The sequence below is a fragment of the Myodes glareolus genome, chromosome 2 (genome assembly GCF_982192425.1).
Source record: "Myodes glareolus chromosome 2, mMyoGla1.1, whole genome shotgun sequence".
Lineage (NCBI taxonomy): Eukaryota > Metazoa > Chordata > Mammalia > Rodentia > Cricetidae > Myodes > Myodes glareolus.
This window is the reverse complement of record NC_142027.1, coordinates 4,163,770-4,179,428: the sequence shown is the minus strand read 5'-3', so window position 1 is coordinate 4,179,428 and position 15,659 is coordinate 4,163,770. Positions and strand designations below refer to the sequence as shown.

The 15,659-nt window shown below is 41.1% G+C and overlaps 1 protein-coding gene across 1 annotated transcript in view; it reads left to right on the top strand.

The window, feature by feature from the left end:
• The window catches only part of LOC125392825 (beta-1,3-galactosyltransferase 5), a 580,132-nt gene that overhangs the window by 22,708 nt on the left and 541,765 nt on the right, over positions 1-15,659 (top strand). The window lies entirely within an intron of this gene.

Genomic DNA, 15,659 nt, shown 5'->3' with positions numbered 1-15,659 from the left:
GCAATCATCCTTTGGAATTGTTTTCTCTCCGGATTAGTCTCTTATTGTATAAGCCTAAGGAATTAACATTATGTGTTGACTGGCTGTATTTCTGGCATCTTTGATAATTACTTGTTTTTGAGGTTCAGCTAGGATCCTTGATCTCTCACATGTCACTCAAATGGAAATAAAGTGGAGGAACCCGAAGTGTCTCCCTTAGACTCTAGCATGTGCCACTAATCTCATGTGCAGCCCTGGAAATCTCTGCACCCATGCTCCTCACTACTCATCTCCTCTGTAGCCTCAGAAACCAAATTGGAAGTGGCAGGGAGGGCCACAGGGCTGTGCACACAAGAGCAGGGTTTCCTGGAGATGTGCAGCTTCCAATGGCTCTACTCTTTCTTGTCACCACCAGCAGCCTTGCTTCTCCATGAAAATGTGGGGACTGTCCGTGGTCCCCTTGAAGGCTGGTCCTGTCCCTGCATGCCTGCCTTGTTGCCTCTCTAGCTAGGCTCCCAGTGTTATCTCCCATGTGCAGCTCTGGTACCCCCCACCTTCTAGAACATTCCCTCAGCACACAGCATGCTCGCCCTCTCTACACAGACTATCTTCCAGATCAGCCTCTCTCCAGTTCCGCCTGTTTTCTCTTTTTCTTCGTTCAAAAACTCTTCCAAAGAACAGCTTTTCCCATGTTATCTGTCTCCAACTTGTTCCCCTCATCTCAGAATATCCTGATCATCCTGGCGGGGATAGCACCCTCCCTCTGGTAACTACTCTTACCACATAGGAGGGCAGAATCCAGTGTGCTCCTTCTGCCCTTCCCAAGGCTTATCATATCTGCATTACTCTGCTTTATGACAGACACAGTGGTCTGCATTGGATTATTAAGAAGTCAGAGGAGGTACAAGGGACATGGTTCAGTGAACATAGTGAACACAGTGCTTGCTACATAAGCTGATCCCAAGAACCTATGTAAAGCTGGGATCAGAAGCATGTTATATCAGTCTCCCTACTGTGAGATGGGAGGTGGAGACTCCCTGGAAACTTGTAGAACAAGTGACCTGGTACACAAAGTTGCAAATGCCTCAAATAAGATGGAAGGAAGAATCGATACCAAGGTTGCCCTTGATTTCCACAGATGTTCTGTAATACATGTGTGCTAGAATTCATGCATGGAAACACACAGACACACACAACTGTGATATAAATGATTTCCTTTTGCATTGGATGTCAACCTGGAGGAGTTTGTATCCTTTCCACCAAGTGGGTTCTGGGAATCATACTCAGGTTGTCAGGCTGAATGAAAAGTACCTTTACTGGCTAAGTCATTGCACCAGCCCAGGTAACTTTTTGTAGCCACAGATGGCACTGACTGGAGGGGGAAACATCAGCTATCATCACAAAGACTTATTGATCCGTGCTATCCCATGGTGCAGAGCTGTTTAAGGTCCTAGAGAAAGGTTGTTCTACATTGTCTGTTTAAAGTTTGTCGAATTTTCTGGTCCTTATGACCAAGGTTTGTGAACCAGTAAACATCCTCTCCACCTGGCATGTGCAGGCAGGGATAGAGAGCCAAGCCAATGCCTCCTGGAAATGTTGTGTGCTCTCTATCTTTTTGGATGCACTTTGGATCTGGAGGCTTTGTCAGTATAGATGGATCTTGAACTCAGCAATTAGATCTCTTTCTGTGATGAGACCCAAGCCATGCTCAATTAGATAATATTTACATTAGTGCAGTGAACACTAGATACCTCTCAAATCATCGAGCCCATCCATAGAGAACTCTCAAGCACTAATTCATTACCCATCAAAAGCCCTCTATGGTGATTTGAATAGGTACAGCCCTCACAGACTCATGTGTTTGACCCATATGGAATGACACTGTTAGGAGGTGTGGCCTTGTTGGAGTAGGTGTGGTCTTCTTGGCGGAAGTGTGTCATTATGAGGGTGAACTTTGAGGTTTCAGATACTCAAGCTACACCCATTGTGATACACAGCTTCCTTCTACTGCCCACAATCAAGATGTAGAACTCTGAGCTACCTTTCCAACATTGTGTCTGCTGACATGTCACCCACCGTGAAAATAATGGACTAACATTCTTAACTGTAAGCAAACCCAATTAAATGCTTCCTTTTGTAAGAGTTACCATGGTCATTGTGTCTCTTCACAGCAGTAGAAACCCTAAGAAAGCCTTCAAACATGACACATGGAGAAATAGGCTCCAACATGGTAATTTAGGGGATATAACAGTACACATCAGGCCAAGCCTTGCCTGATCTTTTCTGATTCTGATCTCACTACACTGAACACCCTAATCCCTGGTTCAACATATTTCTGCATCCACCAAGCCTGTTTACTATAGCTTCTCCCCAGAAGCCCCCGCTGCTCACACATGAGTAGGGGTCACTGGGTATCTATTTGCTTGTACTTTCTCTAGAGTGAAAGTACACTCAGTAGTCCATGAGAGTTCTACCCTTATGGATGGTTTAACACGTTTATGACAGGAGATTAGAGTGATGGTCTCTCTGCCCCAGAAGATACAGCATAGGGGCTAAAAAATATCAGTTTGTATAACAAGAAGAATGTTTTCAGAAGGACCTGACACGACCAACACTTTGACCCCAGCTTTCAGAACTGCCTGATATTTAAGCTTCCACAGAAGATATTTGTTCAGGAAGCCAAAGCTAAGAAAACAAGACTAGATAATTTGGGGCTGGATGATGACTGGCTTTATAATATGATACACAAAATTTTGCTATGATTCCCTGGGATTTTCTGCCCTGTTCTCCAGGACAGAGTTGGGTGAGATAGTACAGTTGTGGCTATGCCATATTGCATGGCAGAACAGATTTTGTGGATGTAGTTAAAGTTCAGGATCAGTTGACTCTGAGTCCATTAAAGGGGCATGACATGGATGGGTCTATACTAGGAGCCCTTTGAAGAGTAGACTGATCTGGACTGCACTGAGTTCCAGGATGGGGAAAGAACTGTGCCACAGCTGTTGATGGGTGTGGACTGGGACTGGGTGGGGGTGCTCAGCTAACAACCAGGGAGGAGCTGGAACCTCAATCCTGTAGAGCCTGCAGAGCTGAAGGCTGAATGGGAGGGGATTTACCCAGTGCCTTCTGGGATAGCCTTGTTGTGAGAACTCTTTCAGCTAATAGCTTTTAAGATACTGGCCCACTTTGTGCATGGGTTTCATGTAGTATAAGTGCAGACAAAAAGCATCTCTGGCCCATTTTAACTGTTGGATGTTGTGGGTTTCCCCTCTGTATGCTGTGAATTTGTTTTATTTCCCTTGGTTAATAAGGATGATGTTTTCATCTGTGTCAGAGCAGAATAGAGCTAGGCAGGGAAAACTAAACTGAATGCAGGGGACAAAAGTCAGAGTTAGGCAGACATCACATAGCTGCTAAAAGAGAAAGATGTCAGCACTTACCACTAGGCCACAGGCTCATGGGGATACATAGATTAATAGAAATGGGTTAATTTAATATGTAAGAACTAGCTAGAAATATACCTGAGCCATTGGTCAAACAGTGTTGTAATTAATACAATTTTGTGTGATTATTCGGGTCAGGGAGTCTGGGAATGATCATGCAATATCCATTTGCATAGCCTTCCCATGACGAGCATGGCAGGCTTCCTGCCTTCTGAACTGCGAGGTAGCAAGCTGGTGTTTAATGTTCACTCTAATGAGTTGCATGATGTGGTTAGTTTTTAATGTTGACGTTGCACAAGCTAGAGTCATTTGGGAAGAGCGAATTTCGATTGTGGAATTGTCCCACAGCAGGAGAAAAAAGGGTGGAGTCAGAGAGAGGCCATGGAGCCACTGTTGGAGACAGACTGCTGAAAATTTGCTGGTAGGCCATGACCTCATGGTGATACACAGATTAATGGAAATGGGTTAAATTAAGATGTAAGGGTTGGCTAATAAGAAGCTAGAGCTAATGGGTCAAACAGTGATTTAAATAGTATAGTTTCTTTGTGATTATTTTGGGAACCAACAAGAGGCATCCTCCAAGCGTCAAGTCCTCTTAAGCACTGAGATGTTTCTCTGTCCTCCTTATATGCTTCATGGAGATTTATTTTATATTTGTCAGCATACATGTATGTGTACCACATGTGTATACTGTCAGCAGAGGCTGGGAAAGCCTGGATTTTTTAGAACTGGATTCAGAGACAGCTGTGAGCTGCCAGATGGGTGCCGGGAACTGGACCTGGGTCCTCTGCAAGGGCAGCCAGTGTTTTAACCACTGAGCTGTTTCTCTAGCTCTGAATTTACTTTTGATTTCACAGAAGTCTGCAGTTGAGAGGTTTTGGACTTTTAAAAAAACCTTTCTTTTAAAAGAGATTAGACTTTACAAGTGTTGAAAAATTTAAATCTATGAGAGTTTTAAACTTACACTTGTTTTATATACAAGAGACCTTGGGGATATATCAAAAAGAAAGGTTATGACTTGAGACTGATGCATTTGTGTGTTGAGTTGACAAGGGGTCAATTGTGCTGCTGAGTTTTTGTCAACCTGGCACAAGTTAGGTCATCTAGGAAGAGGGACGTGGGGGCATTAACTCCATCAGATTTGCCTGTGGGGAAACCCTTGGGGCCTTTTCTCTATTAATGATTGACATGGGAGGATTCAGCTCACTGTGGGCAGCGCCAACCCCGGAAGGTGGTCCTGAGTCGTGTAAGAAAGCAAACTGAGCACGCCGTGAGGAGCAAGCCAGTAAGCAGCACTGCTCTGTGGCCTCTGCTTCAGTTCCTGTCCCCAGTTCCCTACCCTGACGTCCCCCAGTGATGGAGAGCGACCTGAGAGTTGTAGGCTGAAATAAACCTGAAGGAGCCAGCCATGAAAAGCTAAAATGAACAGACCACCCAAAGGAAGTTCTTTACTTCCAACCATTATCACCTGCCAAAGTAGGACTCAGCCATTGATAAATTTAATAGATGCCTGAGTCTCAGTAGTTTACCCTGAAGCAATACTTGGTTGCAGGAAGGAACAAAAACTGAGATTACCTGAGCACTACCCCAAAACAGACCATCCAAAGGAAATGCCTAACATTCCAACTGCTGTAGATAGGATCACCTGCCAGCACACACTCACCAGGACACCCCTAGACAAATGTCAGCCAATCAGAGGTCCTGAAACACAGAAACCCCTTACCCCACCTTTCCTATCATCAAAACCCAATTCTAAATGAGCTCAGAGCTCTCTGGTTATTCCAATACAATGGACATGCAGAGTTTGTAAACTTGCATATAATAAAGGCTCTTTGCTTTTACCCATGGGCTTAATCTCCTTGTTGGCTTTTGGGGACTTCACAGATTTTTGGGGTAGTGCTCATTTGGGGCCTTGTCTGGGATCCCCCAAGCCCACTGGGACTACCACCTGTAGAGCCTTCAACCGGCCGGTAAGTTTTTTGTGATTTGTTTCATGTCTCATGTCTGTGTCTCATGTCTCATGCCTTTCTGTGACTGGGCCCAGGAAACATAAGAGCCTTTAGACAATTTGCAGATGTGTTAAAAAAAATCACAGGTGGGGCACCTGGAGGAGACATCCCCAGGGCCCTTCTGCAGAGGGTGGATTACTCTGATGAGACTCGTGGGTAGCATTCTTAGTTCTGTCATGAGACACTTGGGTGGTGTTCTCAGTTTTATGATGAGACACATGGGTAGCATTCTTAGTTCTATGGTGAGACACGCAGGTAGCGTTCTCAGTTCTGTGGTGAGACACGCAGTTAGTGTTCTCAGTTCTGTGGTGAGACACGTGGGTGGTGTTCTCAGTTCTGTCATGAGACACGCAGGTAGCGTTCTCAGTTCTGTCATGAGACACGCGGGTAGTGTTCTCAGTTCTGTGGTAAGACATGCGGGTAGTGTTCTCAGTTCTGTCATGAGACACGCGGGTAGTGTTCTCAGTTCTGTCATGAGACACACGGGTAGTGTTCTCAGTTCTGTGGTGAGACACGTGGGTGGTGTTCTCAGTTCTGTGGTGAGACACACGGGTAGTGTTCTCAGTTCTGTCATGAGACACGTGGGTGGTGTTCTCAGTTTTATGGTGAGACACGTGGGTGGTGTTCTCAGTTCTGTGGTGAGACACGTGGGTGGTGTTCTCAGTTCTGTGGTGAGACATGTGGATAGCATCTTCGTTCTGTATAGAAACATGCAGGTAGCATTCTCATTTTGATGGAGGGGTGGGTCACACCCTCAAAACAGCTTGAGGCTGTCATCTTTGGTTTGATTTGGCTCCATTGTCCTGTTCATTGTCTTGAGCATCTGTGTGTTGTGCTTTTGTCATGACTTATGTCCTGACAATAAGGGACAGACTCAAATCATGACTTCTTTGACTTTGATACTGTGATCACTTACAGGACTTTAGAGATAGGGCCATAAGTATAGGGGTGTATTTTCCTAAAAGGGATAAGACAAATAACTTCTACCTGCCACCTTAAACATTTGATAAAAAGGAATTGGCCTTGGCCCCAACTATGAGGATGCGGGGCAGTGTGCTTGTGTGGATGAGTGGCTGGGCTATGCAGACTTGTTACTGCAATGTACCAAGACTGCCAGCCAGAGTTTTAGGGTGCGGATGTATCCCAGTAGGATTTCAAACACTTAACAGAGAATCTGGGGTTAATTGTTATGGCTAGAGAGATTAAAATCTCTTCCCCCAGTGCTGTATACCACCCTGCCCCCTCCCACGCTAGTAGATGAGTTCCTTCTGCCTGCCCTGCGGCTGTGTTCCTCAGCTTCTGGTCAAACCTGGCCAAGGTTTGGCTTCACTGTGGGTATAGGTGTTGTGGCACTATAGCCAGACTTCCCTCCACCAACTGAGAATGCTTTGATCATTCAGATCCAATGGGTTATAAATATCTATCAAAATTTATAGGGGCTGGTTACAAATTACTATTAGTTTATGTATAAGAAAAACAACTGTTCGTCTTAAATGTTTCATGCTGGTATAGGATTTTATTTGATGTAAGTTTAAAGTTTTTTTATTATTATTTATTTATTTATTTATTAAAATTTCCACCTTCTCTCCTCCTCCAAATACCCTCCCCTCCACTCTATCTCCCCCTCCCTATCCAGTCCCAAGAGCAGTCAGAGTTTCCTGCCCTGTGGGAAGTCCAAGGTCCTCTCCCTCCCTCCAGGTCTAGGAAGGTGAGTATCCAAAGAGACTAGGTTCCCACAAGTCCAGTCCATGCAGTACAATCAAAACTCAGTGCCATTGTTCTTGGCTTCTCAATTATCCCTCATTGTCAGCCACATTCAGAGAGTCCAGTTTGATCACATGCTCCATCAGTCCCAGTCCAGCTGGCCTTGGTGAGTTCCCATTAGATCAGTCCCATTGTCTCAGTGGGTGGACGCACCCCTCATAGTCCTGACTTCCTTGCTCATGTTCTACCTCCTTCTGCTCCTCATTTGGACCTTGGGAGATCAGTCCAGTGCTCCAATGTGGGTCTCTGTCTCTATCTCCATCCATCACCGGATGAAGGTTCTATGGTGATATGCAAGCTATTCATCAGTGTGGCTATAGGATAAGGCCAGTTCAGGCACACTCTCCTTTGCTGCTCAAGGAACAAGCTGGGAACATCTCCTTGGACACCTGGGAACCCCTCTAGAGCCAAGACTCTAGCCAACCCTAAAATGGCTCCCTTGGTTAGGATAACTTCTTCCCTGCTCCCATATCCACCCTTCCTCCATATCAATTATCTCACTCCCCCAAGCTCTCCCCAATTCTCCCCTTTTCCCTTCTCTCTTCCCATCTCCCCTTCCCCCCAATTTACTCCCACCCCCCTGCTCCCAACTTTTGCCCGATAATCTTGTCAACTTCCAATATTCCAGAGGATAAATATATGGTTTTCTTTGAGATTACCTTCTTATTTAGCTACTCTAGGATCATGAACTATAGGCTTAATGTCCTTTGTTTATGGCTAGAATCCACTTATGAGTACATACCATATTCCTCTTTTTGGGTCTGGGTTACTTCACCCAGTAAAGTGTTTTTTATTTCCATCAATTTGCATGCAAAGTTCAAGATATCATTGTTTTTAACCGCTGAGTAGAACTCTAAAGTATATATGTGCCACACCGTCTTTATCCATTCTTCTATTGAGGGGCACCTAGGTTGTTTCCAGGTACTGGCTATTACAAATAGTGCAGCTATAAACATAGTTGAACAAATGCTTTTGTAGTATGATACGGCATCTCTTGGGTATATTCCCAATAGTGGAATTGCTGGATCCTGAGGTAAACTGACTCCCAGTTTCCTGTGAAACCGCCACACTGATTTCCATAGTGGTTGTACAAGTTTGCATTCCCACCAACAATGAATGAGTGTTCCCCTTACTCCACAACCTCTCCAACATAGGCTATCATTGGTGTTTTTGATTTTAGCTATTATGACAGGTATAAGATGGTATCTCAAAGTTGTTTTTATTTTCATTTCCCTGATCACTAAGGAGGTTGAACATGACCTTAAGCGACTTTTGGCCATTTGAACTTCTGTTGAGAATTCTTTGTTCAGTGCCCCATTTTTTTGATTGGGTTAATTAGAGTTTTAATGTCTAGTTTCTTGAGTTCTTTATATATTTTGGAGATCAGACTTTTGTCTGTTGCGGGGTTGGTGAAGATCTTCTCGCATTCAGTAGGTTGCCTTTTTGTCTTAATGACAGTATCCTTTGCAATTCAGAAGCTTCTCAGTTTCAAGGGGTCCCATTTATTCATTGTTGCTCTTATTGTCTGTGCTACTGGGGTTCTACCTAGGAAGTGGTCTCCTGTGCCCATGTGTTGGAGACTACTTCCCACTTTCTCTTCTACCAGGTTCAGCGTGGTCAGATTTATACTGAGGTCTTTAATCCATTTGGACTTGAGTTTTGTGCATGGTGATACATATGGATCTATTTTCATTCTTCTATATGTTGAAATCCAGTTATACCAGCACCATTTGTTGAAGATGCTTCCTTTATTCCATTGTATACTTTTAGCTCCTTTGTTGAAAATCAGGTGTTCAAAGGTTTGTGGGTTAATATCCAGGTCTTTGATTCGATTCCATTGGTCAACATCTCTGTTTTTATACCAATACCAAGTTGTTTTCATTACTGTAGCTCTATAATAGAGTTTGAAGTCAGGGATGGTATTGCCTCCAGAAGTACTTTTATTGTATAGGATTATTTTGGCTATCCTGGGTTTTTGTTTTTCCATATAAAGTTGATTATTGTTCTCTCAAGGTCTGTGAAAAATTTCTCTGGGATTTTGATGGGAATTGCATTGAATCTATAGATTGCTTTTGGTAGAATTGCCATTTTGACTATGTTGAGCCTCCCAATCCAAGAGCAAGGGAGATCCGTTCATTTTCTGGTATCCTCTTCATTTTCTTTCTTCAAAGACTTAAAGTTCTTGTCAAATAGATCTTTCACTTCTTTGGTTAGAGTTACTCCAAGATATTTTTTGCTATTTGTGGCCATTGTGAAAGGTGATGCTTCTCTGATTTCCCTCTCTGCTTCTTTATTCTTTGTCTATAGGAGGGCAACTGATTTTTTTTGAGTTGATTTTGTATCCTGTCACATTACTGAAGGTGTTTATCAGCTGTAGGAGTCCTTTGGTCGAGTGTTTGTGGTCACTTACGTACACTAGCATATCATCTGCAAATAATGAAAATTTGACTTCTTGCTTTTCAGTTCAAATCCCCTCGATCCCTTTATATTTTCTTATTGGTATTGCTAGAACTTCAAGTAGTATATTGAAGAGGAATGGAGAGAGTGGATAGCCTTGTCTTATTCATGATTTTAGTGGAATGGCATTGAGTTTCTCTCCATTTTATTTGATGTTAGCTGTCGGCTTGCTGTATACAGCTTTTAATATATTGAGGTATGAGCCTTGTATCCCTAATCTCTCCAAGACCTTTATCATAAAGGGGTGTTAAATTTTGTCAAATGCTTTTTCAGCTTCTAATGAAATGATCATATGTTTTTTTCTTTCAGTTTATTTATATGATGGATTACATTGATAGATTTATATATGTTGAACCAGCCCTGCTTCTCTGGGATGAAACCTACTTGATCATGATGGATAATTTTTCTAATGTGTTCTTGGAGTTAGTTTACCAGTATTTTATTCAGAATTTTCGTGTTGATGTTCATGAGTGAGATTGGCTTGTAATTCTCTTTCTTGGTTGAGTCTTTATGTGGTTTTTGTATCAGGGTAACTGTAGCTTCATAAAAGCAGTTTAGCAATGACTCTTCTGTTTCTATTTTGTGAAATATATTAAGGAGTATAGGTAGTAGCTCTTCTTGGAAAGTTCTTGTAGAATTCTGCATTGAAACCATCTGGTCCTGGGCTTTTTTTTTGGTAGGGAGGTTTTTGATAACCGCTTCTAATTCTTCACGACTTACAAGTCTATTTTAATTGTTCACCTGTTCTTGATTTAACTTTGGTGTATGGTACTTATCTAAAAAATATTTCTTTTACATTTTCCATTTTTGTGGCATACATGCTTTGTAGGAAGATCTAATGATTCTCCGAATTTCCTCTGTGTCTGTGATTATGTCCCCCTTTTCATTTCTGATCTTATTAATTTGTGTGTTCTCTCTCTGATATTTGATTAGTTTGACTAGTGGTTTGTTAATCTTGTTGATTTTCTCCAATAACCAGCTTTCTGTTTCATTGATTCTTTGGATTGTTTTCTGTGTTTCTATTTTGTTGTTTTCAGCCCCCAGTTTGATTATTTCCAGTCTTCTACTCCTCCTGGGTGAGTCTGCTTCTTTTTTTCTAGAGCTTTCAGGTGTCCTGTTAAGTCTCCAATGTGTGCTTTCTCTGTTTTCTTTAATTGGGCACCTAGTGCTATGAACTTTCCTCTTAGCACTGCTTTCATAGTGTCCCATAAGTTTGAGTATATTGCGTCTTTATTTTCATTAAATTCAAGAAAGACTTCAATTTCTTTCTTTATCTCTTCCTTGACCCTGGGGTGGTTTAGTATTTGATAGTTCAGTTTCCATGAGTTTGTAGGCTTTCTGGGCGTAGAACTGTTGTTGAATTCTAACTTTATTTCATGGTGATCTGATATTACACAGGTGGTTACTACTTCTTTGTATCTATGGATGTTTGCTTTTTTTTTTTTTTACCAGTTATGTGATCAATTTTTGAGAAGGTTCCATGAGATGCTGAGAAGAAGGTATATTCTTTTTTTGTTTGGGTGGAACGTTCTATAGATGTCTGTTAAGTCCATTTGGTTCATTACATCTGTTAGATCTCTTATTTCTCTGTTAAGTTTCTGTCTGGTTGACCTGCCCATGGTGAGAGCAAAGTGTTGAAATCTCCTACTATTAGAGTGTGGGGTTCGATGTATGCTTTGAGTTCTAGTAATGTTTCTTTTATATAAGTGGGTCCTTTTATATTAGGATATTCAGGACTGAGACTTCCTCCTGATGAATTGTTCCTGTTATGAGAATAAAGTGTCCTTCTCCATATCTTCTGATTGATTTTAATTTGAAGTCAATTTTGTTAGATATTAGTACAGTCACACCCATTTGTTTCTTTGGACCATTTGATTGAGAAGCCTTTTCCCAACCCTTTACTCTGAGGTAGTGTCTGTCTTTCAGTTTGAAGTGTGTTTCTTGTAAACAGCAGAATGTTGGATCCTGTTTTCGTATCCATTCTCTTAACTTGTGCCTTTTTATAGGTGAATTGAGTCCATTGATATTTGAAGGGCATGGTCGATTGGTAGTTAAAAATTAACCAGACTAGCTTAATATAAAAGATTTATCTTTAATAAACAGAAGAAAGGAAAACTTACAAAACCAGGGTTCCAGCGATCCAGGAATGCAGGGGGCCAAAGAGAGAGCGGCAAGCACACCTTGATCTTTTATTTGTTTTGTGTGGCCCCGGGGGACACACCCTAAGCAGAATGTGATTGGCTGAAGTTCCCCATCAGATATTAACTGATATTAATGACCAGAAGCTGCTAACTGTGGTTATTATTTTTTTTTTGGTGGTAGTGTTTGTGTGTTTCCCTTCTTTAAGTTGTGCTTGTGGAGGGTTGTTAGATGCCTGTGTTATTATGGGTGTTGTTAGCTTCCTTGGTTTATGGTTTTCCATCTAGTATTTTCTGTAAGACTGGGTTTGTGGCTAAGTATTGTTTAAATCTGTTTTTGTCTTGTAATATCTTGTTTTCTCCATCAATGGTGAATGCGAGTTTTGCTGGATATAGTAGTCTGGGCTTGCATACATGGTCTCTTAGTATCTGCAGCACATCTATCCAAGACCTTCTGGCTTTCATGGTTTCCATTGAGATGACAGGTATAATTCTGATAGGTTTCTCTTTATATGTTACTTGACCTTTTTCCCTTGCAGCTCTTAATATTCGGTTTTTATTCTGTATGTTTTGTGTTTTGGTTATTATATGGTGAGGGGATGCTTTTTTTGATCCAGTCTATATAGTGTTCTGTATGCTTCTTGTACCTTCATAGGAATATCCTTCTTTAGGTTGGAAAAGTTTTCTTCAATAATTTGGTTGAATATATTTTCTGGGCCTTTGAGCTGTAATTCTTCTCCTTCTTCTATCCCCATTATTCTTAGGTTTGGTCTTTTCACGGTGTCCCAGATTTCGTGGATGTTTTGTGTTAAGAATTTGTTGGATTTGTTATTTTCTTTAATCAATGAGTTTATTTCCTCTATAGTATCTTTGGTGTCTGAGATTCTTCTATCTCTTGTATTTTGTTGGTTATGCTTGTCTCTGTAGTTCCTGATCGATTACCCAGATTTTCCATATCCAGCCTTCTCTTGGTTTGTGTTTTCTTCATTACCTCCAATTCGTTTTTCAAGTCTTGAACTGTTTCCATTACCTGTTTGATTGCTTTTTCTTGGTTTTCTTGGGTATCTGTGAGAGATTTATTCATTTCTTCTACCTTTTTGTTTGTCTTCTCCACATCTTTACAGCAGTTTTTCACATCCTGTTTTAGGTCCTCTATCATTTTCATAATGTTATGTTTAAAGTCGGTTTCTTCTACTTCTTCTGGAATAGGGTGTTCAAGTCTTCTTGTTGCGTTATCTCTGGAATCTGGTGTTGTCATGTTGCCTTTCAGGTTGTTGGAGGAATTCTTGCATTGATGCCTGCCCATCTCTCCCTTCAAATTCAGCCAGGAGAGTCTTGGTGTCTTTGTCCAGTCTATGCTGTGACTGACTCTGGGTGAATCTCCTCAGCACAGGAGCAGGAACTGTTCCCCGGTCTGAAACATTTTCCTCAGCACAGGGACAGGACTCTTGGTTGTCGTTGGCCCCTGCAGACAAAAGAACAAACCCTTTGGGTGGGTAGCCTCAGTGCAGGAGCAGGAACTGTTCCTGGGCCAAGGACCTTGCAGAAAATAGGGTAGGCTTGGGGGAATCAGGGATGTGTGGAACGAAGAAGCCACTGCATCAGGAGCTGAAGGGTCCCAGTACTCCTTTCCTGGTTGTTCTGCCCCGCCCCAGGATGGCACCCACTCACCGGTCTGAAAGGTTGTCCTCAGTACAGGGACAGGACTCTTGGAGGTCGAAGGCCCTCGAATTTAAAGGGTTTTGGTTATTGTATATTCATGTTTCTGTTTTTGTTTAAAATATTGTAACCATACAATATAAAAAGTTATAAAAATTCAGAAGTAAATGTAAACTATGCTTACTGTGGTTTCTCATGCATGCAAATATTGAATATGTTTGTTTTGTTAAAATGTTTGTCTATATAAGTTTTCTAGCAAGCATGGAGCTGAGAAAGAAATGGTCTAGCTATTTTTGCTGTCTCTGCCACCCATCACTGCTGTGGCCACAATTATGGGCCTGACTTCAGAAATTTGTTACTGAGCTCTGATTACTGAATTTGGGTTAGCAGAAATTCAGATGACTTTTTGGTATAAATAATGTTAAAACTGCTATATTCTGTTGTTTTATTAAAAAGCTAGCTCTAAAATTGGATTATGGCTCTTCCTTTGTAAGACCCATGTTTCATTTACTTAAAATCTATGCATGGGTAATTTTAAAGAAACCATAAGCTATAATTCCATTTTAAATTTTGGATTGTCATTTTGCTAGAGTTTTAAAAAAAGGATGCCTCGTCATTTCATCATCATTAAAGGTGATCACATGGAGTGGGCCTAACAAATCTCCAAGATAGTCTAAATTAAGATAAATATATATATAATATTAAATTTATAAAATTAATGCTACACCTCAATGGTTTTATGCTCAAAAATGTACCTTGCTCTGCCAGCTAGACTTTGTTAATTTAATAAGCACCTAGGTAATAATGGTTATAAAGACATAAAGGGATTATAAAAAAATAGCTAAGGTTTACAAATGTTTAACAGGTCTAGAGTCCCACAATGGACCTTAATAGTTTTATTAATGCCAGTGCCAGGTGGTAGTCAACAGAAGTACCAGCTACAGTGAAATGGAGCAGGCTGAGATCTAAAAGACAGGCTACGTATATGCTGTCGAGGGTGGGACCAAAGATGTACTTTATTTTTTAATATTCTTGATATTGTAGGAAAACATTTAGGAGATTTTAATTTTTTAAAAACATTAAATAATTCTTTAAGAGGCTGTGAGACATCTGTGCTATAAAATGTTTTTATATTTTTAATATTTAAACTTAAAATAAAAGGCTAAAAATTAGAGTCAGAGACATAAGCACCAAAAGCTAACCAGAAACAAAAATGTTCATTTCTTGTGATGCAGAAGACAGTGGCCTAAGCAGTTTGATAGAGGACTTGGAACAGCATCCAAGCCTATGAATCTCAGTCTTTTGGAGGTTGTTGTACAGGGGTCATCTAGGACCACCTGCATGTCAGATGTCAGATGTTTGGATTGAGAATCACAACATAGGCAGAACTGCAGGTGGAAAATAACAACAAAAAATTCTGTAATGGGAGGACCACTATAGCTTAAAAACTATATTAAAAGGTAAAAGCATTACAATATTAACTAATTGTTTAAAAATATATTTCCTTGTTCAAGGTCTATTGACTTAAAATGTATGTTTAGTCTCCTTACCTTTGCTAACTTTGCTGGGTTTAAGCTTTTTGGAGAAACTGAGTCATACATTTTTTCATTGATTATAAGAAGTTTGGACCTCCTCTTCTGGGGGAAGAATGTTGTTTCTGTGTCAATCACTCTGGGTAATTAGAGATTCAATGGCCTTGTTAATGATAGAAAACAAAAAACTGGATAAAAACTTGTCCAACTGGTCTCCTCATTAACAACCTTACTTTCGGCTCTGACAGGCCCCTAATGATCTTGCTTCTTCTTATGAACAGACTTGATAGCTTTTGTTTGAGAACTGATCAATATCATCAATTGATGATATTGAGGTTCCAGTAACATCCCCTGAGCCCCTGGACAGACAGGATTCATGATGGTGTCCTGTCATTGGTACCTGTGAAGGGGGAAAAATACAGGGCCAGGGTAGCTTTCCCAGGGCAACTTGGTACACACCTGCCAAGAGGGTTCTATAGATCAGCAGGAAGGTAGACGTGAGTCTCAGTTTGCCCTAGGGCAATGCTAGCTCTTGGACTCCCTCCTGTTCCCATTTCACCCTGGGACCTGTTCTTTGTCTTTGCAGGAGACAGCATTAACAGATATAAACTTGTTCTGTGTTTACCCTTGAAATGACTAATTTGGTTTCTTTATTTGCTTTAATTCAAAATCATTACG